Source organism: Odontomachus brunneus, unplaced genomic scaffold (assembly GCF_010583005.1).
Source record: "Odontomachus brunneus isolate Ranch 3 - 2012 unplaced genomic scaffold, Obru_v1 Obru_scaffold_043, whole genome shotgun sequence".
Taxonomy (NCBI): Eukaryota; Metazoa; Arthropoda; class Insecta; order Hymenoptera; family Formicidae; genus Odontomachus; species Odontomachus brunneus.
This window is the reverse complement of record NW_022639493.1, coordinates 1,705,660-1,724,389: the sequence shown is the minus strand read 5'-3', so window position 1 is coordinate 1,724,389 and position 18,730 is coordinate 1,705,660. Positions and strand designations below refer to the sequence as shown.

Below are 18,730 nucleotides of genomic sequence, written 5' to 3'. Positions count from 1 at the left end.
CTCTCTCTCTCTCTCTCTCTCTCTCTCTCTCTCTCTCTCTGTCTGTCTGGCATTAATAAAACACGAGCGAGCAGCGAAATAATAATACGATTGACAGAATTATGCTTAATTGACACCTATCGATCGTTTACGATAATAGGTCAATTAAAAATCAGCGCCCTTGTTGGTTGTTTACGTCGCGCCGGCCGTCGACTGCATTCACGCTCGCCTATGCGGTTTACGCGACACCACGCTGCCGAATTTGCGAAAATTCCGACGGTGGTCGCATTTGCGATGCAAAATAATACGTTAAAATTCCGCTCGGACTGTCGTCCGCGGTTGTAACTCGGCCGACGATCTTTTTTGTTTCTACTTTTTCCCCTTCCCTCCTTTTTTTTTAATGGGAGTTACGTGCGATGTCGATGGGAAAAAAGAATTGAGGATATTCAAATTTTCTCCAGTTAAAGGAAACCCGCGCAGATATACCTAAATTGGTCTTCCCAAAAATTGTTTACACTTCTTTCTACTTTAGTGTAATAATATACACGAATACACACGTTCGTGGAATTATTTTGCAATTCAATCGTCACAGAAAAAAGAAGTTCAAATAACGCGTACTCCCAATTATTCGTATTGTATTTGTTGAAAAATACGAATCAATATGTAAAGTAAGTTATCATGTAGAGGGCGTGTCGAATGAAGCGGTTAGGACAATGGCTCTTTATCGCGTGCACAATGTCGGTGTCCCGCGACCGATTCTCTTACTTTGCATAAAACCGAAACGCAGCTCCGCTGCTCGACAACGACGCACATGCACGTGGACGTACGTGGATGCACACAAGTCTCTTTTACGACCAGTTACTGAAGACATTAAGGTCGCAGCGGTAAGGGATTTCGATGGGTGGACATCTCGTAGCGCGCGCGCGGCGCAACGCGCATCGTCGCGCTAACAAGACGATCTTTAAAGGAGGAAAGCGTTTCCCCAGTCACCGGTTAACATCTTTGTCTCGTACTTCTGTGCTCGGCTTGTGAATATATTCATGAGCTGGTCGGCGTATCGACCGACACTTGTCGAAACTTTCGGGACCACGATCCTGAATCGTAGGTGTAAAAGAACGCAGTTAACCACTAGAATACAGAGCCTGCACAAGTTACTAGTTTGCAAAACATGGCGTCGTTGATGAGCATAAAACATGTGAGTTTAGTCGCACTTGATTAGTTCGTAACCGCTTTATGACAGTAAAAGAATTGCCGTTTTATTTTAAGAAATTATAAGCAGATAAAACAGGTGATTTTTTATAGAATAATTTTATAGAAAATAAATTTAACTCTATAGAAAACAGAAAGTTTTCAGACAACGTGTCACAAAAACGACTTCTTAACCTTTAATATTTTATTCGATGTTCATTAATTTCACTGTCTAACAGTGAAATAGCTATGTATAGCACATACGCAAAATAATATATTTAATATTTAATTCTAATGTGCAATTTGTACTTTTAGTAAATTAAAACAGTTAAAATGCAATTTGTACTTTTAGTAAATTAAAACAGTTAAAATGTAAGTTGTACTTTTAGTAAATTAAAACAGTTAAAAACGAATTTGTTCCTTTAGTTTCATATTCTTAACATTTATACAATATCTCTCACACAGAGCAAAGAATCGAGGTAGCTCTGCCATATTTTGTCCATACCAATAACAAATAAAACAACTCTGTCTAGACTCTGTATTCTGGTGATTTTATTAACTTGGGTAGCAAACCGCGTAGTGCATAACGACGTTACAAACATTCGCGCGAATTTGTTTTTCCCGATAGTCGCGAAAAAGTTCAAATAAGACGATTTTCAGATTCGGCGTGTTTTGAAATAATAAAAAACAGAAAAAAATAAAATAAAACAGAAATAAGAAACGCTATAACATGTATCATCAATCTTATAAAAATGATTTCTGCACACTAGGCAACTATTTCTACTTCAGTTCGAACAAGCTTCTTAAGTATTCTGTTCCTAGATTTGATCGCACATACCGACACATCTGTAAAATGTAACGGCATAAAGGGGTGTTAGCCCGACATTCGAATCACGAAGCAGCATTTTGCATCGAGGATGACAAGCGTCGCGAAGGAAAACGTGTCTCTTGATGCATGTGTCTTTTTTCCCCGTATATTTCTTCCCACGTACCTCACAGAGTCACATTTTGACACTGGTTGTTCTCGCGTCAAGATATTGAATTAATCAGGAGAGAGACATCGCTCTCATCGCGACTTCGCGGATGTGCATTATCGATACATCAGCGCGGTCTCGCTCGAACGCGTTCGCCGGCAAAGTACACCGGCGGGGCTTTAATGGAGCCGCGTATATAGCGGGCGTTGGATGTGTTTCGCAACGCCGCATCGCCCGGGCGCACAATAAACCGATGTGTATTCGAAGGGGCTTAACTAGACGAACTATTCCCGCACAGTTTCTATTAGTAAATCACCCGCGCACTGCATGGCATAGATAACGACCCCATGGCGCAACGACAATGCCTTCGACGGGGAGACAGAGAGGGAGAGAGAGAGAGAGAGAGAGAGAGAGAGAGAGAGAAAGAGTGAGCGAGCGAGAGAGACTTAATTAAGTATATATTAATTAAAATCGCTCCCACGCCTCCCCGTCAACGCCGACTATATACCTCGTTACAATGTTTTGCTCCGCTTTATCCGCCTCTTCACTCACCTCCTATGCATACATGCTGTCGCATATTTGTGAAAATTAAATTTTAATCGCAACGCGTTCAGCATCATGATTCGAATAAATAGGCAGGGACTTAATATATGTCCGGAAATTATCTGAAGCTTAATTAAAATCGAGAATCCTAGTATGGAGATGTCAAAGTCACGATAGTTTCTGAATTTTAAGCGATTGGAGCCAATTGGTGCTGCCGCATTGACAGATGACGGATTTAAGACTATTGTTGCCAATTAGGTTCCAAGATACTCGCAATTCAAATATTGCATAATAGAATATTCTGCAATAATTTAACTTGTATAGTAGCATGATAAATATATGGATAACGATGACATGTTTCTGTCTCGAATCATGTTCAACAAAAGGCTACAACACAGAAAAATACATAATGTATTCAAGTAAATGTTACTTCTTTCAAATATTTCATAAAGTTATGTATCCGCAAATTTATCATAAGTTTATTATAAGTAATTTAAGTTTAAGCTCATCACAAGCATCGAATTTATTAAAAATAAATTCTAAATCCCAGTGAGTTCAAGAATATTAATTTGAAACAAAAATTTGGTTTGATTATTGCGCAAAATTGGGCCAACCTTCTCTTTGATAAAATTTTATAATACTCTTGTAAAGAAAATAAATTTTTCTTTTGAATACATGATAATAAGCTTTCCTGAGATTTGTGAATAGAGGGTTTGAGAATTTGAGTAAATAGAAAGGAGTTGAGAATATTTTATGACTATTATCAATATTCTTTGTAGAAGATAAGCATTACTTAAAAGAAGGACAGTAAACTGAGTAATTGCTTCTCTTAGCAGTAGAATGATATTCTTCTATATTATTCGCGCAACAAAATTTTCCTTTAATATGCGTAATCAACCGTTCGAAATTCATGATGTCGTCACTCGCGAAAATTCGACCGATTGTGTCAATGCAAAGTCCCCGAAAATAAATCGACGACTCGCTCGGTCGAAGTTATTCAAGCTCAGCATATGGCCTCAAACGAGTCAAGCGGGCCTGAAAAGGTTCGGCAACGAAGCGCCGCCGGCGATCTCAGATTTCGCGTCAATTATTCGGCCTTAATAAAAATGTACGATACGGCGGACGCACAAAGGAGGGTCGTCCGCTCGCAGACCCCCTCGCGCAAAATGCAACGTCAAGGAGACGAATCGGTGACATCGGAGAGAGGCACCCTTGTTAACGTTTCCGTCGTCCGTCTCCTTTTGTCGGGGGTAACCCTTTCTCTCCGAGCGACTTTAATCGCACGACGGTCGGACGCGTCGGATAATTTATAACGCTATCTTCCTTTTTCCTCCTTTCGTCATGAGATTAGCATTAACCCTGTCAACCGTAATGTGCATTTAAATATTTGAAGGATAAATAGGCTCGGTGCTTCGTGACGCACCGAGTATGCACCGTTCGAACGTTTAAAATATCATTCAACTATTTGTGTATTTATAACACTGCATAGAAAAAGAGGTTTGGTTGAATTAACCAATATACAAATATCTGGTCAAATATGAACGATCCAGAAAACAAGATGTCTGGTTATTTACCAGACATGTTTGGTTAGTCAACCAAAAATCTTGTTAACTTAAACAGAATTCGGGTTACTTCAATCGGAATTTCTGGATCGTTTATATTCGGCCAGATATTTGGTTAATTCAACCAAATCTTTTTTTCCGTGTATTTCTTTGCGCGTATTCTTGTTAATTTATTAATATCCTCATGATATTATATATCTCTAAAAATAATATCGATCGATTGGAATTGAAAAACACCGAAACGTCTGAAAGCATTCTTTGTATTTATAAAGATGTGCGTGAATAAAAAAATTCTTACATATATAATAATTGTGAAATAAATATGCTGCGTCAATGTTGTCGTTAAAATTCTGAAGCAGGCCGAGTTCGTGGGATAAGTGCAGGAGATGTACAATAATAGATTCCTCGTAATAATATCCCCGTAATAATAAACTTCGTTTCGCGCTTTTGCATGTCGTGTGTCCGCGAGTTTCGATCGGTCGAGACGTGTGTGCGCCGAGCGATGTGTTCGAGTAAGTGACATTTCATGTTTCGGCTCGCGGAAGACTCGCACGCGGGACACGCTAATAGAAATATATTCGTTTGAAGGAGCACTCCTGCAAAAGTCCCGCCGCGCCGGGCTCGATCGCGCGTGACTATATCGGGAGAAAATTCGAATTTAATCTTGCGAGAAATTGTGAAAGTGGATGAACGCGTGTATGGAATGGAAGGATGTACGTACGTGTGGCATGATATAATAAGCAGGATATTCTATTTGAGAGAAAAGGCTGTTTCGATAATGAGAATTAGACATAGGAAATCTATAAGATATTACAGACTGTGGAAAAAGATTCGAATTTTATCTCGCGGGAGATCATTAAGCAAAACCTGATAGAAATTTAATGCAGTTTTTCAGCAGTTACTGGACGTTAACTTTTGTCCAGTAACTGAAGAGTAAAATTACTTGGAATTCCAATCAAGATGTAACGCTTTTCCTGCAGTCACTGCGCATGAAAGATACACAAAATCTGAAGTTATTTACTGAACGAAAACAGAATAGTAAATGAACAAAAAGACTATGCAACTAATTAATAATCAAGTCTGCTACTCATAAAATGAGCAAGTTTGTCCTAGTATCTCATTTTCTGTACGAGAAAAAAATACATGTACGATAAAGAATTATTTTGCAATAATTTCTTTCTCACAATTGCTACCACATTTCTGTTCGACAACGTAATTGGACGTAATAGGTATACGGTGAACGTGAAAAACACGATGTTGAGCTACACGAAAACGAGCGCAACGTTTAGAAGAGTCATATCATTACGGCTTTTTCCACATCACCCTCTGTCAGCAATAAATTAAATCGTGCCCGAGCGCCGTATGTATATTTTTCACGGAACGCGTTATCACGTATGCTTGAGCGGTCCTTGTCTCTATCTTCCCTCTTTCTATTTCTATCGCTCCTCTTCGCGCTCTTTGTTTTATCGGTGGCTCTCGGATTAATTTCGCCTTAAAGCGATAGCTCATCCTCCGATAAGTAACGACCTATAACCTTCAAGCGTTCGCCGAAACGCGTAAATTTCTCTGCAGATGCTCGTTATTTAAACTTTCATCAAAATGTCAATCGAGCTATTCTGACTGTTTTACGTCAGTGTGAACCTTTATACATCTTTTATACGTTTCAGTGATATGTCCGTATGATTGTAGACAGAACACACCAAGTGCTCTGCGTAGTCGTACGTACGATTGACTACTTCCAGAGAGAGATAATGTATCTCGAGTATATAATTAATAAGTAATCTCTTTATTAAGATTATCGCATTCAACGTAAATGTGAAATAAACGCGAGACATACGGTAATAATGAGCGTTGAGATTATGCACAAGCTCTTTGTAAAGTTAAGCAAAAACCGATTTTCGACGCGATTTTTGAAATACAATCGATTTTGAAACCAATTTTTGAATATAATTGAATCAATTTAAGTCTTAAGATAATTTATATAGCAATAATGATAATCCAATTAAAATAGAACAAATGTCTCAATAGAAAGAATATATGAGGATAACTCAGAAAGTAAAGACCGTTTGCGCATAGTTACTGTGCAGGTCATTCCCTCTCCCTAATTTAAGGTTAGTCCGTCTTCCTAACTTGTTTTCTTAGTATTTCAAGAGTTATGTGCCTTAATACGTATTTTTGTGAACATTGTGCGTCGTTAAAATAAATCTTACTATACAAAATCCGAAATACGTAATGTTATTCGATTCTTAAATGTTTAGAAAATAAAGCTTCACCTACAATATGTTTTTTGCTCCCTGTTTCTTTATCTCTTTCTGACTCAAACTTTAAGCCAAAAGCTTGATCTATATTGTTATTTGCTTTCTGTTATTTTTTATTTATCTTTCTGATTCAAACCTTAAACTAAGAAAAGATAGAAAACAAGAAACACAAGCAAAGTGCACATTGTAGATTAGGCTTTAAGCCAAAAAAAGACAGAGGACAAGAAACAGAATGCAAAGAACATATTGTAGCTTAAGCTTAAGCTGTCGATATTTATTTTCAATTAAAATAAATATATGATGATACGGTAATGAATGAACGAAATGCGCGAAAGTGATATGAAAAGTTTAATAATGGACGAACAAACGTATATAACGAACATCGACCTCGTGAACGAACACGATAAATATTTAAATGAAAGAAGTGGTTATGTGGAGAAACAAAATAAAGTGTGTGTGTTTAAAAAATATATAAAATTGAATAATAAAATGTTCTTTTAATTTTTTTAAGCTAAACAGTCTTTATTTTCTGGATTATCCTCGCACAAACTGTCGCGAAATATCAATTTTAGCAGGATCTTCGAACACATCGAACTTATATCATACACATACATCACGTACAAAATAATTATTATAAGTTATTGGATTGCGAAAGTAATTGTTATCGCAGCTAAAAACCGACAATTATTTTCTGAGAAAATAGCGAAGAGGCGAGGCTCAAAGCTTTCCCGAAAGCGTGCCATCGAGACATATCGATTGAATGGTTTTCTCCGGCGCGAAAAACAGCGCGTATCGCGCCGTTGTAAATTACAACGCACACCAGATAACGTAACAAATTGCTCGGCATCGAGCTTGATCGAGCGCAGAACGGGAACTCGGACAAAAAGGACCAGCGAGCAACGAGCAGGGAGAGAGGGAAAGAGAGGGTGAAACGACGGATCGAACGCCTTTATCGAACTATCGACGATCCTCTCGTGCCGATTCCTGCGCGTGTAATTTCACGCCCAAATCGCGGAAGTTATGGCAATAGGGCTAGCGATACAAGCTATAAACGGGGCCGTCTGACCGTGAACGCGTATATATGGGTCTCCGGCGGGTCTGAGGCGAGCGGGTTCTCTCTTTCTCTCTTCCTCTTTTTCTCCCGGGGCCCGGTCTCCCTCGAAAAACAAACAGTTAAAGCTCGGTGGTCCCTCATTAAGTTGGCACCACTCCCGGGTCGTTCCCCTTTAATTCGAGTCGATCCCGATGCCGGGTAGAGCAGGAACCCCCGAAAAGAGCCCGGGTCCCTCGGGGCCCTATTACACGTCCACGCGCGCAGGTATGTACGCGCGGCAGCGCGAGAGTGAGACGTTAGCCACGGAAAATCAATGCGTTCGATACGTGTCACCGTATCGGGCCTCCACGGCGATGCACTGGCGGCGGCCACAGCCTGTGCGCTCAGCACGCGCACACGTTCATATTTCACGCGCGCACGAGCACCGGGCTATACACACGTCGTACGGACGTTATTGCCTCGCGATCGACTCGAGAACGCGAAGTGGAATTTCGCTTTCCCCCTCTTTCCACTAAACCAACCAGCCAGCCGTATCGTTCGTTTTTAGGAGCTTGTTTTCGGCATTAATCCCGGGAAGATGATAATTATTTCCGAAGGTCCGAGCTGGTAATCTCTTCGAGCGTGGGTTCGCGATAATTTGTGAACGCGATGTGCATGTTCGAGGTTTATTTTGCCCCTCGCGAGGAATACCCTAAAGGGAATAACCAGAAGCTTTGCAGAATGCAGAATAATCGTTAATTAATATGATTTTCTTTTTAAAGACGGACCTTATTAATTTGAAAAGTAAAGAAACGTATATTTTTTGTACGAAGTATCGAATAAAATGCAATTTACGTATCTCATGTAGTATTAACTTGGACTTCATTGTATGTAAAAATAAGAGAAAAACTAATTTTCATTCGTGAAATTTTTAATTTAATGCAATATATATGAGCAGATTACTATATATGTATATCATATTAACAGTTCTCAAAATGTTGTAAAATTAAAAAATGTATTAACGATATTCTCAAAGGCTCGTACTTTATCGAAAAGCACACATAGTTGCTGGCGTACGCGCAACACTTGCAGTACAAGGAAAATGCCCGATAATGGGATTACGTATAGAGAAGGGATTGGCGAAATCCCTTGAATGCAAAAGCTCATTCTATAATCTGTACGACATATCCGCATCTTCGACACGAATCATGGATGATCGAACGAGCGAAGCGAGAGTATCACTGATACCTTTAATACGCTAATAACAAAAATGCACCAAGTAAATTATTGAGACTAGATAAATCTAATCTAAAGTAATTTATTATTATTACTGCGTTAGTATCGTTGTTATTATTAGAGAAAACTAGAGCTAATTGGCATATTTCTCAGAATTTCGAAGTTACATGTTCTCAGACAACTAATTGTTGTAACTGAATGTGCAAACATGATAGAAGCAACCTTCCTCTATGTTTATATACTTGCAATGATCCTATAAACTATATATATTTCCTTCTCTAATAACTGAAATACGATTATGCTGTATGTGACTAAACTGATCTGATACCAAGTCAAGTCGGCTAGTATAAGAAGGCTCAGTATAAGAAGGCTACATATGTCCTGATTAGTATTTCCGAAGTCCCCGCGAATGGTCTTTACAGCCTTGACGACTTTTTTTTAAATAGTAACTAGCTTGCGCACCGATAAGTCGTTTAGCAGTCGTTTTGAAATAAATTGGTCACGCAACATATATTCTAACTAGTAATACCAGAATCCCTATAGTCCTGATAACTTTTTAAAGTAGTGGTCGACTTTCCGTGACACGGGGCAAGTTGGTTACCAACTCGGGGTTAGTTGGCCATATGATACATATCCCGATTAGTAGTTCCGAAGTCGTTACAAGCAGTTCCTACAGTCTCGACTTTTTAAAGTGATGGCTAACTTGCCCTGTGCTAGGACTAAGTTGCCTAGAGACTCGGGATAAGTTCGCCACGATATATTCTGATACTAGTTTTAGTCACTACAATCCTGACGATTTTTTAAAATACTTTTTCCAAACATTTTGTTAATGAAAATTGCTCTTTTTAACCAAAACTGTGTTCATACATTTGCAGGAAACTTCGCTCTAATAACATTTAAGTTTATTCACTCACAATGACGCACATTAATACCAAATTTCGATACGCTGACCGCTTCTGAATAACTTTTTTTTCTACTTTTTAACTATAATATTCTCAGTTTTTAATAGAACTAAAAAAAAGTATCTACATTCTAAAAGGAATATTTTGCGATTTCATTTCCATTATTTCTCTCACGATAACTACATAAACAAAACACATGGCCAACATGATCTTTGAGGTTAACTAAACACCCGGTTCCCCTACGTATAAATTTCTATTTGATGCAAAAAATATATGCTGCAAATACGTAAAGAGAAGACAACATTATCGCTCATTTTTTTTTCTTCATTTATGTTCTTTTCTTTCGCTTAGAGAGAGAGAGAGTGAGAGTTATACGATGCTATCTATTCGCAAGTATGTCCGTCTGATGGAGAAGTTATGTCTCCGCCGTACAAACGTAATGCGAGTAGTTAACGCAAATATGCGCGGTATACCACCGTCCGCGCGGACCGGATTATAATGAAATAAATGCAGGCGATTAAGGGAATATACTTAACTTAAGCGTCATTATTGCCCGTGCGTTCGTAGCTCGCGCAGTCTCAAGATTTGATCTTCAAAGAGTGCACACGCGCGTGCACATACACGCATACATACACGCATACGCCGCATACAAAAATCTGCGTGCTCGAGCCACGTTATTATATCGTGTTATAATGACCCTCGTCGTTTTGTGTTACAGATACGTGTCAACGTCGTGCAGTAAGGACGACGACGTGGAAAAATTACGTGAGTATATGTACACACGCACGCATATGTATATATACATATACGCCTGCTAATTAGCCGATAACTGATAGCGGATATAGCCGGGTAACGTTACTCGTTCGTATCATAGATCTAGTATCATCTCTCTTTCTTTCCTCCTCTCTCTCTCTCTTTTTCTTTCTCTCTCTCTCTTGTTTCCCCAAGAGAAAGAGAGAACCCATGCCATCGTGACATACACACGCACGAAGTCTTCGAACAATGAAAATTCTTCCCACGCGCCTGTATCACGCGAAATCGTATCTGCGCGAAAACGCGCGTGGAAGAATAAAATAATTCACACGAGTGCGTCGCATACACACGCACGTATAAAACGCGTCCGCCGAGGCGTTTATTCTTCTGTTCAGCAAGCTAGTTAGACGAAACCGAAAGGCCGTTATTACGATTTATAAAAGACATCGCATTTAATGTTAATCCGATAATGACGGGTTGGGACCGTCCGACTCGAACGTCACCGTAGATTATACCGGGTCTGCTCTCTCCCTCTCTTTCTCTCCATCTCTCTCTCTGCATTCCCGACATACATTGGCGACGAGGTTCTTTCCGTATCGCGTTCTCGTCTTGATTTCTCCTATTCGAACGTTCGCTCGCGCACAATTAGTCCGGTTCTTAAAGAAGCGCGCGCGCAACATTTAACCGTCCTTCGTTACACGCGTCGGCCAACTTTATGACGTTGTCAGTGTAACTGCCGTGTTTACGATTTTATTGAACTCGCTGCCGTGCCGGTGCGCATCGCCTTGCATGGGGACGTGTCTAGTAAGTCTCGCGTGAAAACGAAAACTTTATCGGCGCTACCGATTCCGGCGCTTTGGAGTTGCAAGCGCGAAGAGCCGGAATATCGAGGCGAATAATCGAGCTCGACTTTCGAGAAGTATTGACGAAAATACATTAATTGGTCGAGAATATCGAGAGCAAAGTAAATGATTCCTAATGGACGACTTGAATAATTAGATGCATTAATTCTCTACCTATCGAGAAGAACTTCGTTAAAAAGAACTCTAGAAGAAAGAATTTATATCTCGATTTTGAGTGAGAGAGTCAGAGTTTATAGATAGCTTATAGATAATAGTTAGAAGAAGTTAGTAGAATATAATTTATAGATAATTATTTAAAATAATGCTATAAATTTGCCATTAAAGCTTCTTATATCTCACCGGCCATGTCGGATTTGTGACGTGAGAAGCGAGAAATGATACACTGACGAAGGTTACGTGCTATTCCTGAGTAAAGATAAATATGGAGCATTTAAGATTCTTTGAGCACATTTGTGAAATTGTCCGAAAGGTATTCCTCTCTTTTGCTGATCAATAAATAGTCATATAATAAATGGTAAAATGATCAAATAAGTCTGTTTTATCTGCATGCTTCATTTCTTCATTTATTATACGATTATTTATTAATCCTCATAAAAAAGGAATATCTCGGACAATTTTACAAGTATACTTGAACAATCTCAAGGGATGCTGGAGTCGATGACGAATTCGAACAATGTCGATAATGCAGTGACGATCGTCACTAACATAATCACACTATCCTTTTCGTATTTCTTGTATATACAGAACTTACATGAATGTGTGTTGCTTTGTTTTATCATATTCAATAAAAAACTTAATCATATATATAAAAATCTTAATCATATATATAAAAATCTTTCTACAAACTCTTTCGATATTCCTAATCCAGACAGCACAAATGTCTAAAATTGACTTATAAGACGTCTTTAGGACGTCTTTAAGCATCTTTAAGACAATATCTTATAAACTTGTCTTAAAGATGTTTCAAAGATGTTTTAAAGTCGTCTTATGACCCGATTTTGGACATTATGCTATCTGGAAAGCTTCATTTGGAAGCTTTCCAGACAGCATAATGTCCAAAATAAAAAAATATATTTCATGTATATACAGAACTTACATAAGTGTGTGTTGCTTTGTTTTACCATATTTAATGGAAAACCTAACCATATATGTGTAGAAATATTTCTGCAAATTTTTTCGATATTTTTAAGCTTCCAAATGCAGATGCGAAGGTAGAGCAATTTTCTTCAAAATTTTTCTGTTTGGAGCATCCACACTTTCAGTATGTACAAGCTGCGGAACTTTTGGATTAGGCAAATATTACGCTGACAGCTTGAGATTTTACATTAAAAATTTCTCGTTTGTTTCGTCACATATCGAGCAATACTTCTATTTATTTTTGCACGTACTTTCATTGTGTAAAAATATCTGTAATTCTGTGTAACCAATACGACGTAAATTTTGCAGAAAAATGTCAGTATTCTATCGATAAAGTTTTCAGCTTCAGCATCCCCTTAAGCGAATCGATGTTAATGAAAAGTGCAATAGACGCCGCGACAAACATCAGCTGTGTGTATCGAAAATCAAGAGGATTGTTTTCTAATAATGTACTCACGATACATCCCGACGATCGCACATCGCTATATTTCGCACTCCCGATATTTATTTCCGTGCCAGGCTCATTTTCGATAGATAAAAGATGCGTAGAACGCGGAGCGATGTCGATCGCGATGCGTCAGTGGAGGCTGCTCGTCGTGAAAAGAGCGATATCCAAGATGGTCGCGCAATCACCGATGCAGTGCCGAAAGTGCGCGCCAAAACGTGAACGATGTTGCGGTTCGACAAGGACGCGCTCTAGTAGCTATGTCTTTCTCACTCTCGCTGACGGACCAACCGCGCGACATCCGACGTTGCGTATATCTCTAGTGTCGTTTTGTCTTTCTTTTTTCCTCGGATTATCATCGCAATTTTAACTCCTCGCGTTAGTAAATCCGACGATCGCCCGATTCTACTACGACTTGAGCGAGTCGATGTTAGTGAGAAATGCAATAGACGCTGCGACAAGCATCAGCTATATGTATCGAAAATCAATGGAATTACTTTCTAATAACGTACTCACGATACATCCCGATGATTGCACATTGTTATTTTGGCACTCCCGATACTTATTTCCGCACCAGACTCACTTTCGATAGATAAAAGATGCGTAGAACGCGGAGCGATGTCGATCGCGATGCGTCAGTGGAGGCTGCTCGTCACGAAAAGATCGATGTACAAGGCGGCTACGCAATCACCGAAAGTGTGCACTGCGGCGTGTACGGTTGCGCGCTCGTACGCCGTCCTATCGGATCGCGGCTTTGCGATGCCACTCGATAGATCAATAGTTACTAGAACTTCTCAATCAGAGTCGCATTCGTGTTTAGCTGTACATTATTTACGACTGTTGATTTATCTAGGAAGCGATAACGTGTGATTCAACAGTAAGGTATACAAAAAACTTAAGTAGTAAGATGTGAGCAATAAACAGATTGACCAATCACAGTCGATGATTCTTCTTATGGTCCAAGAATCAGCGACTGTGATTGGTCAATTCGCTTACCACTTACATCCTACTGTTTAAATTTTTCTATACGTTCTCGGCCTTATCATCGAATTAAGTTTTCGCTTTCTGGATAAATCAACAGTCGTGAGCAATATGCGACTAAATACGCATGCGATTCTGCAGCCTTATTTTATAACATTCTAACGACAATGTCACTACCATGGCGTGTCGTTGTGTTGTTTTTCTACTATATATTATAGGCTTTCTGTAATAAGGGCCGATTGTCCCAATTTCTTGGTAATGCTACCTAACAGTTAAATCAGTATCTGTCTCTAATTTGAAGAAAAACGAAGTTTTCTTTAATTGTCAAGTAGCTTATAGAAGTTAGAATAATCGACCCTAAGATATTAGTCATAAGATAATAATCATAAATAGGCAAGTTGACCAGCCATAATCGATTATTTTTGAAAATAATTAACTGTGATTGGTTAATTTGCTTGTAGCTTATGATTAATGGTTTATTGTAGAAAATCCATAACGATAACAAAATCGTTAGAAATTACAGAGTCGCATCACTGGTCGAAAAGTTCTAGTAACTATTGACCTATCGAGTGACATCGCGGAGCCGCGATCTGATAGGACGGCGTACGAGCGCGCCACCATACACACCGCAGTACACACTTTCGACGATTGTATAGCCGTCTTGTAAATTGATCTTTTCGCGACGAGCAGCCTCCACTGACGCATCGCGATCGACATCGCTCCGCGTTCTACGCATCTTTTATCTATCAAAAGTGAGTCTGGTGCAGAAATAAGTATCGGGAGTGCCGAAATAGCGATGTGCGATCATCGGGATGTATGGTATGTTATTAGAAAGCAATCTCCTTGATTTTCGGTACACACAGCCGATGCTTGTCGCGGCGTCTATTGCATTTCTCACTAACATCGACTCGCTCAAGTAGTAGTAGAATCGGACGATCGTCGGATTTACTAACGCGAGAAGTTAGAATCGCGATGATAATCCGAGGAAAAAAGAAAGACAAAACGACGCTAGAGATACACGCAACGTCGGATGTCGCGCGGTCGGTCCGTCAGCGAGAGTGAGAAAGGCATAGCTACTAGAGCGCGTTCTTGTCGAACCGCGACATCGTTCACGTTTTGGCGCGCACTTTCGGCACTGCATCGGTGATTGCGCGATCTTGGATATCGATCTTTTCACGACGAGCAGCCTCCACAGACACATCACGATCGACATCGCTCCGCGTTCTACGCATCTTTTATCTATTGAAAGTGAGCCTGGCGCGGAAATAAGTATCGGGAATGCCGAAATAGCGATGTGCGATGGTCGAGATGTATCGTGAGTACGTTATTAGAAAGTAATCCCCTTGATTTTCGATACACACAGCCGATGCTTGTCGCAGCGTCTATTGCACTTCTCATTAACATCGACTCGCTTAAGGGGATGCTGACGCTGAAAACTTTATCGATAGAACACTGACATTTTTTTGCAAAATTTACGTTGTATTGGTTACACAGAATTTCAAATGTTTTTGCGCAATAAAAGTACGCGCAAAAATAAATAGGAGCATTGCCGGATATGTGATGAAAACGAACAAAAAATTTTTAATGTAAAATCTCAAGCTGTTAGTTAACGTAATATTTGCCTAATCCAAAAGTTCCGCAGCTTGTACATACCGAAAGTGTGGATGTTTCGAACAGAAAAATTTTGAAGAAAATTGCTCTACCTTCGCATTTGCATTTGGAAGCTTAAAAATATCGAAAAAATTTGCAGAAATATTTCTACACATATATGGTTAGGTTTTCCGTTAAATATGGTAAAACAAAGCAACACACATTTATGTAAGTTCTGTATATACATGAAATATATTCTATACATACAAGAAATACAAAAAGGATAGCGTGATTATATTAGTGGCGATCGTCTCTGCATTATCGACATTGTTCGAGTTTGTTATCGACTCCAGCATCCCTTTAAATATCAATAGAAGTGACATTTTTTTGATAGTGCGTTGAATCTGCCTTAAAGTTTCCTAATATTATGCAAAATAATTGCATGGTGCCACTTAAAAAATTCAACGTGACATTGATTTTTTTTATTAGAACATTTTATTCCAATTAGTTTTATTGTAAGTGATAACTTATGAACAGAAAAATGTTCACGTAACCTTTCTTTTGAACTGTCAGAAACGTTTAAAAAATCGTGCAGACTGTTACGCTGGACATCCTGTATAATGGACATGGCAAAAAGCTGTTGTGCCGCAATTATCGCCAAGTATATGAATACTGAATAGTAAAGTTTGCACGCCGCATTTACTTTTACTTTACGCGGATACATTATTTTATAATCTTCTCTTTATTCACCGTATTTTTCTTGCCGTTTATTAGAATCATGTCTAAAGTTTCGCCGAAATGCGTAAGTATTCGAAATTTATACCATTTATTCGAATTATGTCCAAAGTTTCAAGAATGTACCAACTATCTAAGTACCTAAAATTGATGTCGACAGCTTAAGAGATATCCCTCTTCGCATAAGAGAGTTAACCTTCGTCCGAAATCATTCAAGTATCTTTACCGCGACGTTAGAAGCCACTGCACTATTCTGCATAGAAAGTTTACGGGATATACATAAAATTCACATTTTCTAATAATAACGTACAAGTCACTGGCACTTCTCTTTTTAAATCGGATTAATCTTATCCCTTTGAAGCCATTCGGCAGCAGACAAACGTTTATCATTATTTATTTACGAAATATAAGCCGGGAGAGATAATAATGTATAACAGACTAACGTTTGCGATATATAAGACAGCTATGCAACGTAAACTTATCTCGCGCTAAGTTACTTATACTTATCCGAAAGGAAGATAAATCTTACATCAGAATTCTTTGTTCTCACATGCAATATATTTATCTTTTCCTCTCAGGATATTTTTAACACAGAAGATAAATCCTTAAAGTAAATTGCGGGATCATTCGTGTCCAGACACTTTTATTAATCCTGCATTTCTTCTCATCCCGAAGTTTCTAAAGCTTCATATGTATTCCAAAAAAGTTAATGTAACACAAAAACACTCTTGAACATTAAAATTCGTTAGTTATTGTTTGAACAGCTGAAGCAACTTAATCGTGAATACGAAAATCATACAACATAATTTTTTCTTAAATAATCACATAATCTTTTAGTTGAAGCTTGAGAGAAGTTAACTCTTTCAAAAATTTTCAATAGATTTAAGTTGACGAAAAAAATATCCCGAACATGAATGTGAGTAGAGTGACCCTCTGTTCACCATTAAAGCGCCGAAAAATTCACTTATCGTAAGGGTTAAATAGAAATTTCTACAGACACAAGAATTTACGTTAGGAGTACACAATTCCTTCCACACGAAAGCGATTAGAAGGATGACGAATAAATATTTTTCTTGTCTTGCGTCTCGTTGAGGTAGGATTTAAGTCATTCTGAATTAATGGCATGATTAATACAAAGGAATCGGGTCGCGTATCTGTCAGGATGGTCGCGTGCGACGCGAAATTAATAGGTCCTTATCGTTTCACGTGCAATCACACGAAGGAGCGCCGTGGCGTAGACGATAGTCGGAACGCGGAGGGTTCATAAACGCGATCGAGATGAAAGTAGTCCACGATTTCGGGGAAAGTATTCGCTCGATCGCTCCATTACTCCGTCGTCGGATGGGCGAGTTCCCGCTCGTTTTCTCGTCGTCGGCATGAACCGTGAGATAGTCAATGGCGACGCGGAGGGTTAAGGAGAATGCGGACTTTGGTTCGACAATGGGCCCCCTACGCCTCCGCTCGCTCCTTTTCTTTCTCTCTCTCTCTCTCTCTCTCTCTCTCTCTCTCTCTCTCTCTCTCTCTTTCTTTCTCTCTCTCTCTCTCTCTTTCGTACCTTTTCGAATACACTCGGAATCTCGACCGGACCAGCTGCCCCTAATGCTGACTGTAACGCGCCGGCGATTGTCGCGGTCTCGTGAACTGTAAAGCAGCGCGTCGGGAACACGCCACGAGCGATTCCGTCCAGGTTTACGTTGCATCCTCGACTGTTGACGTTTGCCACCGGGCCCGGTGTTGTCCGAAATCGCCGGCACGAATCGTTTACACAGCGATAGAAACGGGATAAAATAGGCATACAGATGCGACGAGGGGAGATTGCGACGAGGACTCGGTCGTTCGGTTAATGAGACAACAATGGTAGATCATGGGCGTTGAAGACTTATGTCCGAGATTATTTTGGCAGATAACTACTTAATTTTTATAATGTTGATGATTGTGCAATTAGTCACAAGTAGCTTCTATAGTTAATTTTTATTTTCTATAATTCGTGGACTTATTAACATTTTGCTCCTCTTTCTCTCTTGTGACTAAAAAAACAAGATATTGAACGTAATAAGTATTTTCTTAATATATTTTATGCGAATCTTGGCATTTTTATCCAAGTCTCTAAAAAATATATTTTTCCATACTCTCGCGCGATACCCTCGGGGTCTCTTACGAAATAATTTACCCCCGTCTGCTTCGGCTTCCGCTTAAGGTTACCCGGTGTAGAACTTGAATTCCTCCAAGGATTCGAGTTTTCCGTGATTCATCGCGTGAACCCCGTCCGTGGTTATCGAGGCGTTATCGGCCAAGCGAAACGACGCCACAAATTCTGCGCGACGTTTCGGGGCGCGCTTCAGGCCGCGGCTGGATTAAAGCGTCATCGCTGTGCCGTGTCATGGGGTACAACCGCGATCCTGCAAACGACCCTATGGAGAATAAACTCCCTTCCAGTATTTATGGACTTTTGGGATTAGCGGGGGCGAGGGGGAAGGGACGAAGAGGCAGAGAGCGGGGGGCGAGCTCCGTGCTCGAGAGAGCGTCTCTTTTGTAAACTCGCTCTCGAAAC

The 18,730-nt window shown here is 39.6% G+C and overlaps 1 protein-coding gene across 4 annotated transcripts in view; it reads left to right on the top strand.

Annotated features, from left to right (window-relative positions):
- The window catches only part of LOC116844600 (latrophilin Cirl-like), a 682,731-nt gene that overhangs the window by 154,853 nt on the left and 509,148 nt on the right, over nucleotides 1-18,730 (top strand). For all 4 annotated transcript variants that reach the window (XM_032816364.1, XM_032816366.1, XM_032816365.1 and 1 more), the window contains one exon: nucleotides 10,394-10,440. The gene's annotated coding sequence lies outside the window, so the exon portion shown is untranslated. The remainder of the gene's footprint in view (nucleotides 1-10,393; nucleotides 10,441-18,730) is intronic.